General features: G+C 36.4%; 1 pseudogene; it reads left to right on the top strand.

The window, feature by feature from the left end:
- Positions 1-19,566, top strand: part of LOC120768762 — a 136,499-nt pseudogene extending 116,933 nt beyond the window's left edge.
- The last annotated feature ends 454 nt before the right edge of the window (positions 19,567-20,020 follow it).

The raw sequence follows: 20,020 nt of genomic DNA, 5'->3' as shown, positions 1-20,020 counted from the left end.
TAACCATTTTGCCAGTTTTATCGTTTCATTGTACACATATTTCCAAATTCCTTACTCTGTATTTTTAGATGGAAAAAATCATATGCTACCGACCGGCGAACTTCTGGTGTACAACATCACTCGCACGGATGCGCACAAAGTTTATCGCTGCCGCACTTATCACAAGCTAACGCAGGACTCCGTTGTGAGCAGCAATATGGGCAAAATTCAATTGACTGGTAAGTTAACTACAGCAACAACAAATAGTGGCCATGTAGCATCGTAAAAGCCATGCACGCTTGATCTCACCTTACGGCATTTAGTTTGTTGATATCCAAGCATGTAGTATATTTTATTTCAATGTTTTACATATTAAGCGTTTGGGACAAGAACCGCGTGACTCAAGAACAGAAATATACATTTTTTACCATATTAAATCAAGCTGACATATAGCATTTTCTGAATTTAGTGAACAAAATTTTGAATTTGGCTAAAGAAATAAGTCGAAATTCTGCAATTTCTCACCAATAATCATTTGATTTTACCACCGCTTCAATTATTATTATTTTACATCTACACAGTGTTGTGCAAAATATCGATAGTGCTTTAGGCACGGCATCCGCTTCTCAACAGTCTAATATGATTTAAAGTTATTAATCCACAAAGTATTAAGATCTGTCTTGAAAATATTTGCATAGCTAATCCATTCAGGTCCTTTTCATTTCGGACTTTAATGCTAAATCTCGTCAAAGGATAGCTGATCTAGGTTTCATGTATATATTGGTGCGAGAAACTGCTCCAGAAGCCAGTAAATCCATTTTCGAGCTTCAAAATAAATTCATATGGTAGAGCGGAAAAAATATGTTCAATGGGAAATTAAAAGGTATAAAGTAAAGGTGATTATTAACTTACCTATTCCATGAAAAGGATATCTTCCTTTCAGGTAGCTGGAAATTGGCTCCTCTCTTTGATTTTATTTCAAATTTTAGTCTTGTCTTCTATGAAATAAAGTCCTATATAGCTTGAATGGGACGAGATATAATCCACGTGCAAGGTACCAATTAACTAACAGTTTAACGACTGGAAGAAGTGCATATATTGCTGCATCATGAACTTTATAGTCAGGCAGTTACTTTTTAGTTACACGGATACTTTCGTCTGAATAGTTCTTCAAATCTCATTTGACTGAGATATTTCGAGTTTTTTGGTTTGGGTTTTTTGCATATTATAAATTTGGTCTGTAAGGAAAGCCGAGTTAAGGAATGAAGAATATTCACATTGTGAATGGAACCTGACTATTGAAAGCACCTGATTAACATGTTACGAATTTTCCTCCGCAAACCGCTGTGAATGCGTTGCTAATAATGTGCACAACACTGTACCAAGATGACTACATACATACTTCATTAATCGCGTGTGGCTATTTAATATTGCGGTGTGTTAATTACATCATCAAACTAATTAGCGATACCTTCGAAGCTAAAAGCCACACGAAAACTAGACGTGAAGCTCGCATGCATTTGTAATTGACGTTAATTTCTGTTTCATTTGCATTGAGTTCTTGGCAGAAATTTTGGTTTTTGTTGTTATTGTTGGTAACTGCTTTTTGTAAGCAAATGTATTCTTGATATGCCGGTATAATATTTTTGAAAAAATTTTTAACACTCTCACTCTTTTCGACTGATTTTTGATGAATTCAAACACAGTTTCGATGGAATTTCCGGTTATCACGGATTTTGATTGGCTCACATGTTGATCGTCATTTATGTCCTCACGACCACTTTGAAAATGTTGAAACCATTCGTCTATTCTGCTACGGTATAGGCAATCATCGCCATAAACTTGTTTCATCAATTGAAACGTTTCGGTAAAAGTTTTACCAATTCTAAAACAAAACTGAATGTTGGCTGTTTGTTCGAAGCTCATTTTCGCACCAATTACACAAACATACTGACACTTAAAACACAATAACTTCAGTTCGAATCTATGAAATGTCATGAAATTCTTACCGGACAATCGATAAAGATAGTAGTTTCTAACGCCGATGTATTGAAGGCGCCACCAAGGGGCGCTAGATTCAAAATCTATATATTATTCTAAGACAAGGCGCTTATTTCCAGAGATCTACAAAACGTATAGAGACAAATAATACATCAAATTAAAGTGTGCGATCTGAAACTTTGCACAAATTTTACAGATTTTAAATTCATTGAACCACTTTTGATATATTTGCGTTTAAAGTTCTTCAATTTTTACAATAAGCTAATATAAGCAACGCTTCTACAGAAAAGAGCATATATGTAAGAGAATGAATAATTACAAATGTTTCTGTCATTTGCTTTCGTTACACACATACCCACATACGCGAAGGCGCAAAATGACAATAAGCATAGATAACTTGATACGATACCCTGATTGTGTTTTGTTGCCAGCTCAGAAAACAGATCAGCTGCAAGCGAGAGAGCAAGAAAAGAGATTCTAATCAAGTTATCTATGACAATAAGAGAATGACGAATATTACAAATTACAAATGTGTGCTTTGGTATGTGCACTGGTACATACATACATATGCATGCGCTAAGGCGCTATCTTCCATTTGACATGCGCTCTCTTCTATGTTGCACGAATATGTAAGTATGTACGAGCTAAGGAACACTGCGCTTTGACATGCGCACTCTACTTTGTTTTATATCCACACATACATACTTACAAACATATGTGTGTATGTATATACATATGTATGGGCGAAGACGCTAGTGCAAAATCTAACAGAAATATTGTTGTCGGCGTTATTTTGATTAGAAGTGTTATTGCGTTAGGTAAGCTTTGAGTCAGTTCAGTTTTCTTCAAAAAGTCAAGGCGGCTATTACCAGCGAATACATACATACTACATCGAATTTCAGTTCAGATTCAGATTAATTATTAAAAATAAAATGCCAAACCAAAGGCGAATTAGACGAAAAAGGAGTTTAACAGGTCGAAAAGAAGAGGTGAATGTTATAGATAAAAGGGAATTTTTAATTGTTAATGTATGTATGTATATGAATTGACCTGTTTTATTAGAGCCGTAGTCATGCAGGATCTATGGCAAGTTATTTCAAAGCTGCCCTAAACTCCGTAGTTCTTCCGGAGTATAGTTCGCTTGGGGGTTTGACTAATATATGTTTACACTGTAAAGCAAAACATTTCGGAAGTGAAAAGGTACCTGTACTTTTCATTGTTTTATATTCGTAATATATGTATATACATACTTATTGTCTTAATATTTGGTTGACATTGTTACTAGGTAAGAAATGGCTTTACGACATGTTGTCATGGCGGAAAAGTTAAACTTCAAGAATTACGTGTACCTGAGTTTTTGAAAGCTGTGTCAGAAAATGATTTGAGCTCTTGGCGGGGACACTATTTGGAGAATATTCGGCAGCTAAATAGTTCGTTTGCTTTTGCATCATTCGAAGCGAAAATTGCGGAGCCTACGGGGCGCGGACCATATTGCTTCCGAATACATGGATCAATATATCATAGGGTAGGTCCATTGCATGCAGATCATCCTTCAGAATCCTCCTACGCCCAGCTGTTTATTCTTGACATGGTTCAAGCAACTGATATAAGGGCACAACATAATTCAAACTGCGATAGGCATTTGCTGAGAGAAATCCACGAAATGCTTTCAAATATTAACCCCTTGGCAAATGAGTATAAGCATATGGCACAGGTTGAACGCGAAGAGGAACAGAAGGCCAGAGAAGAAAATCGCAATGCTCGCCGAATTAGCATGCTACTTTTGCTTAGATCGATTATTACGTGATATTTACCAAAATGAAATACCTTTTGGTGGAAAGGTTATTTTATTAGGTGGTGATTTCAGGCAAGTTCTTCCTGCGGTGCCCAATAGCTCACGCGCCGCTATAGTTAGTAATTATTTGAAACGGTGCTCACTTTGGAAATTTTTTAGGTGTCTCAAATTCTCAACGAATATGCGTTCTAAAGAATCCTTATACAACAGTTTTCTTTTGCGTGTTGGAGAAGGTCGAGAGCTCTCTCCAGAGTCGAAAATCAATATACCAGAAGAGATAATTTTGCTAAATGAAAATTTAGTGGATTGGGTATTTCAGCCTCAGTCTGGTGTTATTAGTCAAAACCATTTGAAGGATCGGGCAATTTTGTGTCCAAAAAATGATCACTGTACGATAATAAATATCGAAATAGTAAATAAGTATGTTGCCCGGTGAAGAAAGGGTATATTATAGCGTGGATACTGTCGTTTCTGAAGATCCTCAAGAGCATGTCGGATTCCCTACAGAATTTCTAAACTCCCTTAATTTCAGTGGAGTAGCGCCTCATGAGTTAAGGCTTAAGGTTGGAACAGTTGTGATGTTAATCCGCAATCTTAATACATATGAAGGGTTGGTCAATGGGACTCGCTTGATAGTAAAAGCACTACATTGTAATTGTTTGGAGTTCTACATTTTAACCGGTGAATCACAAGGGAAACAAATTTTATTGCCCCGTATAAATTTACAGCCCAGCGAATCAACACTTCCTTTTATTTTAAAGCGTCGCCAATTTCTAATAATTGTAGCATTCGCAATAACAATAAACAAATCTCATGGGCAGAATCTAGCAAGAATCTGTATGTATATCTTCTCAATATATCAAAGTTAAGACTTACGACCAAAATAAAACCACCACAAATGTAGTTTTCCATGAAGTACTTGAATAAATTGAGTTTTTATAAAAATTTTTTTTTTTTACTTTTTTCATTTTAAATAACGGAGTCCCCCGATTATCGGGGGTTATTACTAGTTATTATTATTATTATATCACATTACTTTGGACCGTACATTGTATATACATACATATGCCCAAACATGAAAACGTTAGAAACTCAGTTGGTTTTTCCTTTTAATTCAATTCAAACTGTTTAATATCAACAAAGTATAATCAGTTTCACTATAACCATCAGGAACCCCAAAAATGAGTTAGTTATTCGGGGTCAGTGAGCATTGACATCGCTTATCTACCCCTTCGCAATTTCAACCTTGGATTGAGTCTCCTTTCATGAATATTAATACAATTGAAACAGTTTTATAAGGTTAAGTTAATCAGTCCTTAATCAATTCGTCCACAAATTATGGCTAATGGGACTTCAACTGCGAACATAACAAGTATTATAAGTAGATACTATTAGATGGTTGATTCCCATGGCGAGGGTAACACACTTAGAGTATTATATACAGTTCTTTCTAGAGCCAGATGAAAAACTCCTTTAATTGGACAACCGCCCAGAACCTCGCATATCTGCTTAGGTGCTTTAGTTATATTTCAGCTTTTTCACTTGGATTTTTAAATTATGAGATCCGAGATAATGTTGCATTCTTTATGCTAATTTTAATCTTACCGCATAAATCCCGATCGGGTATTTAGTTCGAACTTCTACATTTATTAAATCATGGGCTTTTCTGTGAACGAAGCGAATGGGTCTTGTTATGAACGAGACTAATACGAAATATCTCCTGCCATCAAGCAAACATTCATCGCATTCGCGTCTTGGCTCACACGTTACGGTTGACAGTTATAACTTTGAATGTTAACAACAAGAACAACATTAGCTTTAAAATCCAACGCAGAAAAACCCATCAAGTTCTACTTTGAATTGAGGAGGTTGTTAAAAAGTAAAGTCCTCTCTCGAAGAAAAAAAACCAAACTCTTCAAGTCCCTCATTTTTAAGAGACAGCTGCTACGCTGGCTAGGTCATGTTGTCCGGATGGTAAAGAATATTCCAGCTCTCAATAGAATTGAGTACCCGCTGGTGGCAGCAGAAGAAGAGAAAGGCCTCCACTCCTTTGGAGAGATCAGCTGGAGAAGGATGAATCGTGATATCAATAGGAATCGGCGCCAAATAGCGAAAATAAGATACGACTGGCGCTCTGTTGTTAACTCGGTTATATCCGCCTAGACATTTCTTATGACATGGCGCCATTAAAGAAGAAGTCGAAAACTCTTCAGAAAAAGTGTTCACTAGATTTCTCATGACTTACCCTCAGCCAGAATTGCGACTGCACAGCTGCTAATGGTTGGTCTCCGCTTTCTGAGTATTTAACAAGCCATCAGCGAACCACAGGAAACCAACGGAATTTCTCTCTGCAGTTAGTGAGACAGAAGTACCTCCCCTATCAATCTAATCAGCCGTAAAGTTTCCTTTAATACCGCCATGACCATTCACCCAAACCAGTCTAATCGTGTAGTGAATAGATGCTTAAGATAAGTAGCCTAGACATCATTTTACTAGTCTTGAACGTACGGCCAGTGAGCTCAAGCCTAATATCGCTGCTTTACTATCGGAGTAGACGAAAGAGTCTGCACTTTGGAAAAATAGATCTACTGCTAGCTTTATGGCCACATTACAATAGTTAGGAAGCATAAAAATGGAGCTGATGGACAGTTCCTGACGGTGTACTAGCACCCTAAATGGAGATATCACCCAGCACTAGCTATCTACATATCGTCACCTGAAATGCAAAATAACGTAACAACATTTTCGGAAATTTACAGTGGCATGAATGAAACATGAAATAAAATGGAACATGAGTGAAACAAGATTTTAATATTGGTTAAAACTGGTTTATATCTGACCGCAGAACCTGAAAATGTTGAACATATGTAATATTATGTATGTAATTTGAAGTAGTGAAACGTAATCAATAAGACACTCAATTTCGAATTTTTTGATGATACGTTATTTTGCATTTCAGGTGACGATATATACTATCATTTTTGAAACTACAAGGAAAAACCTATGTAAAAGCACCTCATGTGAAAAATGTATAGAGAGAGCTATGCGAACAATAAGAATCTGAGTTTTCAATATTTTGACGAGCTTTTAGAAATAGTATGTGGAAATTCACTAGACATACCAATTGATAGAGGATGCCGAATAAATTGGCGCAAAAGGAAAGGAAAGAGGAACAACTTCTGCGGTGCATTTTTTAAATTATACAGATGCAATGATTTTAGTGCCATTCATTTCGGATTAATTTTGATGTTGCATTTTGATGCTGAAACTGTGGTTAAAAACTCAGAGTTTAATTTGAATTTTCCATATTTTTAATAAGTTCAAAGTTTACTGAAAAATTTTGTGCGAAAGGTGTTTTAAGAAACACTGAGTTCATGGAAACTTTTTGGGACTAAACTGTTAAAGGAGCTACTATATGTAATGTTAAATGGGCATTAAACTCGAGCTTATTGCTATAAAATGCGAAGTGCAAGTGATGATTGATCGAAGATATATTCTCAGCTCCCCCACAATGACTATTATATTTAAATATCCTCTTTCCTTTTTGAGAAACGAAATGCACTTTAAGTTAATGAAATAACTGCGGACAATTAAAATTGACAAAATTTAAATAAATGAGGGGAGTTTAATATGAAAATGGAAGCAGAAAATATGAGGGTGCCCTCATAACCACTGCAGGCTCAAATGCCGCCACCTTTGCGTACATACCACCAAAAACAATGTATGTATATGACGAAATGTTTGCAAGGGAATGTCCTGCATATTTGCGAGCAAGCTCAACGACACACCAAGCCAAGCTAAGACAAAGCCCAAACGACCAGCAACAGCAGGAGCTAGCGAAGAGTTAGGGCAACCATGTCAGAAGCAAGCAGGGAAATAATTTAACACACATGACTGCTGCAACTGTCCCACTGCACGCTGGAACCGTGGAAACCGACTGTGCCTGCCGAAACACAAAGAGAAAATGTAAAAAGCAGAAAATTAAGAAGCAGAAAACCTAAAAGCCAGAACGACATAAACAAAACAACAGCAAAAGAAGAAGAAAAAGCGACCCCAGCAAAGTGGAAAAAAAATCTAGAAAATGTGAGATGTTGTGCGGGCATATACGATTGAGTTTATATGGCATAAAACCGGAAAGAAACTCAGGCGACAGTGGAAATACTCAAGCGAGCCTATTGGTCTGGGAAAAATGAGCGCTACGTGGAGTACGCCCCTGTTTGTATCCCACATTTATTATTTGCGGTAAATATGTGTTGAGACAATTTTTGCCTTGTCCACATGCACACTCATATATGCCCATTACAGTTGATACGCTCGAGTACATTGACATGCAGTATTTTAATATGCCTCGGCAAGCAGGATGCCGGAAACAACATATTATTCGTCTATAATAGCGACCACCACAAAAAGTGGCATTAGCTACGCCACGGGATTTTCTCACTTCATACGGAATAGTGGTCAGATGTAGATACGTAAAATAACTGCTTATATATATCATTACAGGAAGGCGCCCAATTTGATATAATTGTCTTGTAAATGAGATCTCGTCCTGTGGAATTTAGATTAAGTTTTTTCCTTCACAAACGAAGCCAAACTCATTTATATCCGAAAGATATTGGCAGAACTATCTTTTTTTCTGTTAAAGCACACATACCACAACCTTTATATATTTCAGAAAACCTTCAATTAACACTAAAAGCTCTGGCATCCGATATACATATATGGATGTATGTATGTATAAAGGTATAAAGCAACTCAAAATTTTTTGAAATTCATATATGTTTGGGTATACGGAGGCTAAGGTTAATTTGTTAACAACATAGCACTACCAGAAAAATATATCTCTGAATTTCTCCGTTTCATTAAGATAAGCCACAAATAAAGTCAAACGGATTTAAAAAAATCTTATACAAGGTGCGTTCCAAAGTAAACACGACTTTTTTAATCTAGCGCCCCCTGGTGGCGCCATCTATATGTCAACTAGTTAGAATTTGCTATCATTTTCGATTGTCCAGTGAGATTTTCATGACATTTTATCAATTGGAAGTGAAGTTATTGCGTTTTAAGTGTCAGTATCTTTGTGTTAGCGTTGCGAAAATAAGCTTCAAACAATGAGCCAAAATTAAATTTTATTTTGAAATTGGTAAGATTTTTACCGAAATGTTTCAATTGATGAAACAAGTTTATGGCGATGATTGTCTATCCCGTAGCAGAGTGCACGAGTGGTTTCAATGTTTTCAAAGTGGTCGTGAGGACATAAATGACGATCAACATGTGGGCCAATTAAAATCCGTGATCACCGGAAAGTCCATCGAAACTCTGTGTCAAAAATCATTGGATATCATCATTAAAATTCATGGAAATGGAGTTAAACATCTCTAAAACATCGCTTTATCGCATTTTGACCCAACATTTGGGCTTGCGAAAGGTGTGTGTACGGTTTATTTCGCACAAATTAACTGATGACCAAAAATTGCTCAGAATCTAACATTCGAAGGACGATTATTTGACCAAAAATCGCATTTAAACCATACATCACTCTCCGTATTCACCTGATATGGCACCGTACGACTTCTACCTTTGCCCATGAAAGGAACGCTTCATGCAGACGTAGAGGCCATTCAAAAGGCTTTCATTGGCATGCTGGCGGCTATACCGGTCAACGAGCAAAAACATTCGTTCGACATGCTTTTGGACCGTACAAAAAGCTGTCTTAAATTGAAGGAGACTATTTTGACTGAAATAAATTGATTTTGTTTTTTTTTTTAAGTCCTGTTTACCTTGGAGCGCACTTTGTGTTAGAAGATAGGCAGTATATTCATGCAATTTTGTCCACTTTGGCTCAAGAATTCATTCTATGCATTATTTCACCCATATATGCATTATAAAGTCAACCAGAAGTTTGAAAACATTTACATTAGGCCTATACGGTTTATGGGAAGTACTGACAGGAGTTTATACCTTTTCAGCACTGGGACGAAATACGACATCCAAAGAATTTTATACTATATATACATATTCTTAATATAACTAATACACTGACAGAAACACGAGATTTATTAGAAAAACGAAAATCCTTATATGTAGTATATGGGAGTGGGGGTGTTATCGACCAGGTTTCATCCATTGGTCAAAATACCACATACTATTAACATGCCTTATACTAAAAACCCAATCATATAGAGTAAAGTCTGCCAGATGTTTGAAAATGCTGATATTAGTTATATAGGAGCTAGGCCAAGCTTTTTCTCAAATTTATTTATTTTATCCACTAAGATACACTGCTATTAATAAAACACGCTCTCTTATTATATATCTCACACATTGACCGACATTTTCGATCAATTATAGGTACCGGGGTCCATATATGCGGTATCTCGAGGCTTGAACAGTTTTTGTTGGATTTGTTGGTGGCACACATTATAGCCATTATTCGCTCAAAGTTTTATCGAGTTCGAGACTGGAAAGCGAAAGAATCAAAAGAAATTTAAAATTCCGTTATATAGGAAGTAGGCGTGGTTGTAGTCCGAGTTCCTCATTTTGTGACATAGGAATATAAAAAGAATGCCACGCATCAAATTTTGTCGAAATCATTAGGTCGGGTCACAAGATATAGTATTTCACCAAAAACTGGACGGAGTCACGCCTATCGTCCAAATTTTACGCTGACTCCCACAAAGCCCTCTCATGCCATCCCGGAAGTAAAATTTATTGTCTCTGTCGTATTTAGTTATTGATTTATTGCGCTTTTAGTTAGTTTTTAACAGTACCGGGATGTGAGCGGGGTTATTTTCTAATTTCATCCATTTGCACATTGTCATAAGAAGTTCTTTTAATATTCGTGCAAAGAGAATTTGGTTGTTGTAGCATTAGTGGTTTAGGAGATATGTACATTAAACTCATTGGTTGGGCCACGCCCACTTTTCCAAAATTTTTCGCCCGCAAGTGCCCCTTGCTACTGTGATCCTTTGTCTCAAATTACAGTGTTACGTATGTATATCTTAATTAAGTGCTTAGTTAAGGCACTTTATATGTTTTCAGTTAAGGGCAATTTTTAAACGTGTCAGTGGTCCGAGGATGCCCATCTACGAAATCGAAATTGTTTTTGTATCAAGGAATCTGTGTGCCAAGTTTCATCACACCATATCTCAATTTTTACTCAAGTTACAGCTAGCACGGAGGGACGGAGGGACAGACAAACATTCAACCGGATTTCAACTTTTCTCGTCACCCTGATCATTTATATATATATAACCCTATATCTATCTCGTGTAGTTTAAGGTGAGACAGCCAACTAGAATCCAACTCGTCACTTCTGAATACCAAATTTTGTATTACGATAAAGAGATAACACTTTTTGTGTTATCCCGTCGACTATAATCCAGGGGATTTAAATTACCACTCTATTTTCGGAAGACAATCCAGAACTTGCGAGTATTTACCTGGCTCGAGCCGAGCGATAAAAATGGAGATCGAACAAATATTTGGCGTATATACTATATGCCTTCAAAATGTATAATTGTAACTAATTTGGCGTTACAAAAACTGCTTTAGTAGCAGATTGCCTACACACTTAACGGCTCAATAAGTTAAGCAATTATACAGAATCTTAAACACCTTGCGCAGTTATTCACGAATACAATATTTCGCTGCCAAATAAATATTCTCTAGAAATTGAGCTAAGAGTTTAAGGAAAAAACTAAAAGTTTTCCATAGCCGCTACATTTGATAAATATGATAAATAATAGTCCACACATTTCAACCATTGCAAATTACTTACAGCTGGCATACGAAACGACCAAACAACGAGGAGTCCATACAGCATTTGCTGGCGACAGGTCGTGCAAAAATCAAGGAAGGCACGCTAATTATGACCGCAGTCGGTCGATCCGACAGCGTAGCCTTCTTCTGCACTGCCACCAACTCGGAAGGCAGTGAAACTTTGGAAGTACAAATTGCTGTTACATCACCGCTAACTGCCAGCATCCAACGCACCATGCAAACAGTGAATCTGGGCAAAACCGCAAACTTGGTGAGTTCCATAGCCAGGAAGCGAAAATTTAATTGAATATTCACGAAATTTTCAAACACACAAAAACTGAAAGATGGTCAGTCACTGCTTTCGGGTGCACGCGTTCGCCTACTCTCCACAGAGCACATACGCATTACGTCCATTACGAAGGAGGACAAGGGGATGTATCAGTGTATTGTGAAAAATGATTTGGAGTCGGCCCAAGCCACAGCGAAATTGCGACTAGGAGGTGAGTGAAATGCTAATTATGGCAATTACTTGATTTTATTTCATAACTGTAATTAAGCTTTCTTTAAAAGTGTGAGCGCAGTGTTCAAAAGGGGTGGATCAAAAAGATAAATAGGACAATGTTGTAGAACCTTATCACCGGCATATTTCTCCTAAAAAGTCTCTATGAATATTATTTTTAAATCTCTAAAACATAAACTTCCTTAGCTGATCTAAATGCTGGCTATCATATTTTAGACGAGTCATCTTTACTATTACTTGTAAACTTTGTATTACTATGAGTTGTAGCTGGCTGTAAAGGACTTCACCGCCTCTACTTTTGACTGACTACTTGATTTAAATTAACACGAAGTTGGTATAAAAAATATTGCAGGACCGATTGACCCCTTGAAAAATAATATTTGGAGCGTTGTTGCTGACATATGACTCCACTTATGCTAAAATTGGGTCTGTCGATAGCAATTTATTCGACTCACCCGCGTTGGTCACTTGCTAAAATCGACATTAAAAAAAGTCGTGAGCTGCTTGAGCCATATGTAAAAGAATCGTTTCTGGCCACTCCCAAGTGAATGGCGATCAGAGAACTTTCCTCACTTGCGTGAACTTCTACACATGACCCCATCCTCCCAAAATAAAGACTATGAAGTTAAAAACTTTGGTACTGGTGCACTATTTTGATTTTATTCATCAGTCACGTGTCTATTTTTTATACCCTGAGCAGGGTATTTTAAGTTTATCACGAAGTTTGTAACACCTAGAAAAAAGAAATCTTCACGAAATTTGGCATGGACTATTGTCAAACAAAATGGTGCAATTTCCGAAGAAATTGTTCCAATCGAATCACTCTGACGTTTAGATGTTATGCAAACTGAACGATCGGAATCAACTGCTTACATAGAAAACATTTTCATTTTAAGAAATAAATTCGCTAAATTTAGCACGGGCTAATTTATTAGGAAAGGGTGCAATCTCCTAAGGTATTGTTTAGACTGCAATATATAGCTGAACTATCAAAGTCAAGATAAGGATCTTTTTATACCCTTTTATGCTATAATAAATGCACCTGTTAGCCAAAAATAGTACGACTTCTGAAATAAAATTCGTCGAACAATTTTTTTCTAGTCTGACATCTGTGTCAAACATCACATCACAATAATCATTAGTGTTTGATGTGCGCTTGTCTTCCTGAAGTACATAAAGTGCTTTCGGCGATTTTTACGATGAGTGAAATTATGTGTTTAGAATAAAATTTCTGGTGACAAAATGTGCAGAATGTTGGGAAAGGCTTTCGGTGATAATTGTTTGTCGCACGCAAGTGTTTTTGACTGGTACAAATTATTCAAGAACGCTGTGAAACAATACTTTCCGACTACCGTGATGTCATAAAATATATAATTACTGGCGATGGATCTATGCTTACAATCTCGAAATAGACAATCAATCGGCCGATTAACGTGGAAAAGGTGAGCCCAAAAAACGACGTTAAAGAAGGTCAAAAATTGAGTTTTTGTTGACTGTTTTCTTCGATTATTGAGATGTGGTGCACTTCCAATTCCTTTCGACCGGCCAAACTGTCATTATGGAATACCATCTGAGTTTTATGCATCGCTTGCTTGAAACTATTCGTGAAAAGAGGATGGAATTATGGATTAACAGCTCTTGGTGTTTACATCACGATAATGCTCCTTCGCATACTGCATTGATTCTGATTGATTCTGATTGAGTTTTTCGTCAAATTTTCACCCAATATCGTGCCGCAACCACCGTATTTGCTTGACTTAGCTCAGTGTGATTTCTGGTTATTCAGCAAACTCAAGTTTACAAGGTTTGAGTATTTTCATTCCTAGATGGAGTTGAAATCCAGGTGACAAAACCTGTTCAAGCACCGAATATTTGGACCCCAGTACCTATAGTTGACTTTTTATGAAAAATATCGGTCACTATGGGAAAATATTTTCCAAACAATAGTAATTCTGTGTGTCGAAAATGGGTTGAATCCCTTAGCTCCCATATAACCAACAAAACGATTTTCGAATTTCCAGGTGACTTTATATCGCATATGTCGGCCAACATATGGATTAACTCATTGAAAATATTAGGTTGTCAAAAAAGACGTGTTTGAATAATTGTCATTTCTTTTAAGTCGTTCGTGAGTTATAGCGTAACATGGAGCAAAATAAAGAGAAAATACGGCATATTTTACATTACTACTGCGATAAAGGCAAAAATGCATATCAATATAGTATTGGCAAAAATATATAAAATCGTATCGGTACTAAACCGCTCTCATATACCACATATGTATGTATAATGATTTTCGTTTTTCTAACAAACCTTTTTTCGGTCAGTGTATGAGTTACATATATACATATGTATATATAAAATTGCTTGGATTCCGAACCACTAGCCCTTTTCGAGAGGATACGCAAATTATAGTCAGAGTTCTACACATTTGAAGTCTCCAATGAATCCATTTTAAAATATACAACCCACAACCTTCCAGTCTGTTGAAGTATTATGACATGTGTTTGGCCGTCTGGTCTTATCTTGCCGGCTGCGATTGTTGCGTTGCTGTGTTGCGTTGGTGCTTTGCGTCCATACTCTTTTAGTACTAGTTGCGACAGCAAAAATGATTGACAGCTTCAAAACTACAACTGAAAAATTTAATTTGCGGTTATTGTGGTTGCAGTTGATGGTTCCATTGTAGTTTTAGTCATATTGCATTTATGCGTTCCGATAAACCAGACGCCTTCCAAAGAAAACAGGGTCCCCTGGCGGTGCCTTCTATATGTCGACTGGTGCGTTAGAGTCTACTATCCTTACCGATTGTCCAGTGAGAATTTCATGAGATTTCATATATTGGAAGTGAAGTTCTTGCGTATTAAGTGTCAGTATGTTTGTGTTATCGGTGCAAAAGTGAGTTTTTTCAATTGATGAAATAAGTTTATGGCGATGATTACCTATCCCGTAGCAGAGTGCACGAGTGGTTTCAACGTTTTCAAAGTGGTCGTGAGCACATAAATGACGATCAATATGTGGGCCAATCAAAATCCGTTATCACCGGAAATTCCATCGAAACTGTGTGTGAAATCATCAAAAATCAGCCGAAATCATTATTGAAATTCATGTAAACGGAGTTGAACATCTCTAAAACATCAATTTATCGCATTTTGACCGAACATTTGGGCTTACGAAAGGTGTGTGCACGGTTTGTTCCGCACAAATCGATTGACGACTAAAAATTGCTCTCATCGATCGACGCTTTTGACGGATTATTTGACCAGAAATCACATTTTAACCATTAACTACTCCCCGTATTCACCCGATATGGCACCGTGTGACTTCTTTCTTTTCGGAAAAATGCGTTTCCGCATGAAAGAAAAGTGTTATGCAGACGTAGAGGTCATTCAAAGGCTTGCACCGGCATACTGGCGGCCATACCGGCTAACGAGCTAAACACTCGTTCTGCTTTTGGACTGTGCAAAAAGCTGTATTGAAGCAGAAGGAGACTTGGCTTTGAAAAATATGCTTTATTACTTTGAGAATAAGAATCAACTAAAACATATCAGAATTCAAATTCTAGCAAAATATTGTCAGGAAGAAGCAACCTTGTTTAATATTGAACTTGTGTCGATTTCATAGATGAGTATATTAAGGTTATATTGATGTAAAAGCTAGAAAAGAAAACAAAAATTTTCCAAAATGGATACCTCAGTCAGACTTCTCTTACAATTAAACGCTGTAAGAATCCGATAGTTAAAGGTTAGATCATTATTTAGAAATATATAAGTACATATAATTAAGCAAGGAAATGTATCGGAAATAAACCCTTGTCTTCTTGTCTTCAAATTAACAAGTGAACGCATACTCGTGCTGTATTTACAAGTCTCTGTTGATAGTCAAAACCGAAACAGTTTCCGAAGAAAGAAATCAGATGGTGTATTATAGTGTATTGACAACGGTGTACAAGTATGTCCTGGTCCAACCGGGTACATGAGAACAAGAAAGTAAACCGTCGTCCTCTCCTGCGCACAAGAAAGTTAGAAAGAACATGAACTTTGTCCAAATCGCTTAGGCGAATACTCTGCTAATTAAGAAGAAAAAAGTGTTTAATTGAGCGTAGATATTTGGAGGGAGCTGCTCCAAACATGAGTTTTTAATTGTAACGGAAAGGTCCTCCTACATACAGTTTTTTTTTCTTATTATCAGATAGAAAAGTTTATATCTCGCTTCCAACTACTTGAAAAAATATCTTGTTCCTTAGATTTAGTAGTAAATTGAATGCTCTACAAAAAAGGTCTATTATGATTTTTTCGTAAACCAAAACGTTTAAAAGATATTAAAAGTTAAAGTTTGATTATTTTTGGGAAAGTTTTTTATTTTTTATGAATTTTATAACTCAATGAAAAAAGATTATTGTGAATAGATTTTTGGAGAGGCTTTCTTAGAGGTGTCTAGGAACTTATTTTTCGGAGTACCAAACGAAAAAAAAAAATTTTGTTTTTCATCCACCCTAATATGCATTGATGTTTCGTAAACGCTTACCTTAATCGAAAAATCATAGAAGATCATTTTTATAGAGCAGTAAATTTCCTACAAAATCTGTTGGTTTCATCATTCATAATAATTTTTTTTCATTGAGTTATAAATTTTATAAGAAATAAAAAATTTTCCCAAAAATAATCAAACTTTAACTGTTAATATCTTTTAAACGTTTGGGTTTACGAAAAAATCATAATAGACCTTTTTTGTAGAGCATTCAATTTCCTACAAAATCTAAGGAACAAGATATTTTTTTAAGTAGTTGGAAGTGAGATATAAATTTTTCTATCTGATAATAAGAAAAAATAGAAAACTGTATGTAGGAGGATCTTCCCGTTACAATTAAAAACTCATGTTTGGAGAGGCTTTCTTAGAGGTGTCTAGGAACCTAATTTTCCGAGTACCAAACGAAAAAAAAAAAATTTTTTTTTGTTTGAATCACTCTAATATACATATACATATATTGGAAGTGAAAGAGGGGGCAAAAACAATGTTTAATTAATCCATTTATATATTGTAGAAATAAGTCACAAAATTATTCTCAGCGGCATCATTTTTGACTAAAAATATGGAGCGATGATTCCACCGGCTCACAAACCACACCAAACCGTTGATTTTTCTAAATGAAATGCCAACTCCTGAAAGTATTCAGGTTGCTATTTGTCCCGAATGCTGCAATTTTGCTTATTTGTATACACATTGAGCCAGAAATGGGTCTCTTCGCTGAACAAAATTTGGCTTGAAAACATCGAAGCGACGTCGTTGGGAAGATCAAGCGGCATCAATTCTTGTACAAGCTGTATTTTGTACGTTTTCAATTTAAGATCTCGGTCTTCGTGTACACTCAGCTTCGGCTGTTATATTTTCTTCACTGCGTGCTAGACGCGGTCCATTCGGTCGAGTATTATCCAATAATGAATGCTGGGACTCTAGATGGGTGATGGTGTTGCGAATAGTACGCATTATTATATTGACCATAAATAATTTGAGTGAAGTGCGCGAAACACATTCTTTACAGAACGTAAATTTTCGAATAAAGTTGAATGATTTGTAAACGTTGTCAGGCGTAAGTCTTGCCTTGATGAAATAGCAAAAAAGATACCGAACAAAAATAATATACAGCATGTCAATATTTTCAATATTATAAGATATAATATTGAAAAGATTTAATTATAATATTTTGTGTCTTGTTCTGGTTACTTTATTTATTTAATAATAATTTAATTTTAACCCTTGAGTCAACATACATATGTTTTTTTATATACGGTAGCAAGTTTTAAAACCTTCAACACCATACTTGGCATTTCTTCACAGAATGACCGTCTCATGATTGGACAATTTGTAAAAATGTTTGGTGATGTTATAAGCCATGTCAACATATCTGCAGTAAGGTCAGAGGATGGCGGCGAATACGAGTGCAAAGCAATATCGCGGGCAGGTGAAGCATCGCATTCTGCACGCTTAAACATCTACGGTGAGTGGAGCTAATATAAATACAAATATTCACAAACAGAAATATTAATAAAACACATATGACACCCCCAGACGGATTGACAGGATGCTCTAAAATACTTGAAAATTTTGTGAAATAAACATCGCGCTTTTCGCTGAAATTCATATATACTTTATTGTTTGCTTAGCTTTTTTACACACCTACAAGGTTATTTAAATATATATTATTTTTCTCACTCACAGGTATGCCATATGTGCGCAGGATGCTGAAACTATCTGCAGTAGCGGGAAAGACTTGTTTCCTCAAATGCCCTGTGGCAGGATATCCAATCGACAGCATCATCATTGAGAAAGGTAAGCCGTGCATACAAATGTTCATATTTTTTAATTTGCAAGCGCACATACAAATATACACATAACATTCATATAGACTTTGTTGACAGCTCAGCGTATGTATCGTCGGTCGGTTTCAATGTGAAGAATACCTTGCTAACGAAATTCTCCTTCTGCGAGCATTTCCGCTCAACGAGTTTGTTGCATATTGTATAGAGTACGAATGTGGCATACAGTATGCGGTAAGTGATGCTTTTGGGTCTTTGAATGTTAGTAGGAACGTATCTGCTCACATTGGGGTGATCCTTAAATACAATTAAAACAAATTTCACTCGAGTATGCATCGAAAATCAGCAGTAGTAGTATTTCAATTTGTTAATAAACTCAAGCTTAACCAAAGTTTGGTTGTTCCATTACCGCGGTGTTTCTTATACTTAGGTGAGGCTAGGCTAGGCTCATTGATCCCTAGTGATGGTAGGAGACTGACTGCTAAGTAAGGACCTTTGTAAATCCAGATAAAAAGCTCATTTAGTTGGATATCAGCTTTGGTAAAATACCTTGAATTTATCTCCCATATGCTAAGGTGCTTTAGTTCCAATTTCGTATGTCTAAATATAGTATATGAGATACGCGGCGTTTTAGCATTGAACTGGAAAATGTCTAACATTCGAGAAGGAAGTGCAGAATTTATTATATCTCAATTTGTTCGAAGCAGCTGATGCAACTGATATTTATGTATTGTAGTGAGACCCTTGAACTAGCAAGTTCATTAGTGTTGCAGTTTCATCTAAACCAGTCCGATCACGTAGTAACCCAATATCACAGACAGGGTTTAGTAATCTCTTCTCTATATTTGAGCGCCCTGTCAGCTAAGTCAGAGCTAATACCCTATAAAGGGTGTGGATAGTTAAAACTCTAAAGGAAACTACGCTCCGGAACTCTAGATCTAATGCTCCTGCCACCTCTGCTTGGAAGATCCTACAGTGATTAGGATATCTAAACTCTAGTTGCTAGAAAGTCGATTTTGCCGACACTTTACAACCATACAAAAGCTGCGTAAAAATTTATGGGCATGACTATGATTTCATAAAGCCCATCAACTACCTTTGGTGAGAAATCCACTTTTTGCCTTAGCTAGTTAACTCTGTTGAAAGGCCGGAGACACATTCCTTCCATTGATGTTAAACGTGCATCCGGAGTTTTTTAACTTCCTAGAGAAATATTCTTGCTGTTGGATTGTTTATTAAATAATCTCGTTACATTTATGGTAGTGCAATGTATTCAGATGTGTATCGTTATGCCGAAAATATGTTCGAAAATAGTATGTAAAATATCCTTGACTTAGTCAAGAACTTTCTCTCATCCATGAGAGCTTTTTCATCTGCATAGATAATCACTCGGCAGCCGGATTAAACTTTTCCCAAATATCATTGACAACAATAATATAGAGTTTGGGGTCTCTCAACTCACATTCCACGCATTGCCTCATTTCCCACCGATTGTTTTTCGCAATGAAGCTTGAAAATGAGAAGATTAGCTCTGGCTTAAGCTAATATCGCGGAAGATTCTCACTGCAAACCGCATTTACAATATGCATGAAGTACCCTTGGAAGGCCGTTTCTTAGTATACTACCTCTAAAAGTAGATCAATTAGTCAC

Source organism: Bactrocera tryoni, chromosome 2 (assembly GCF_016617805.1).
Source record: "Bactrocera tryoni isolate S06 chromosome 2, CSIRO_BtryS06_freeze2, whole genome shotgun sequence".
Classification (NCBI taxonomy): Eukaryota; Metazoa; Arthropoda; class Insecta; order Diptera; family Tephritidae; genus Bactrocera; species Bactrocera tryoni.
Note: the sequence above shows the minus strand (reverse complement) of the source record. Positions and strands in the feature narration are given on the sequence as shown.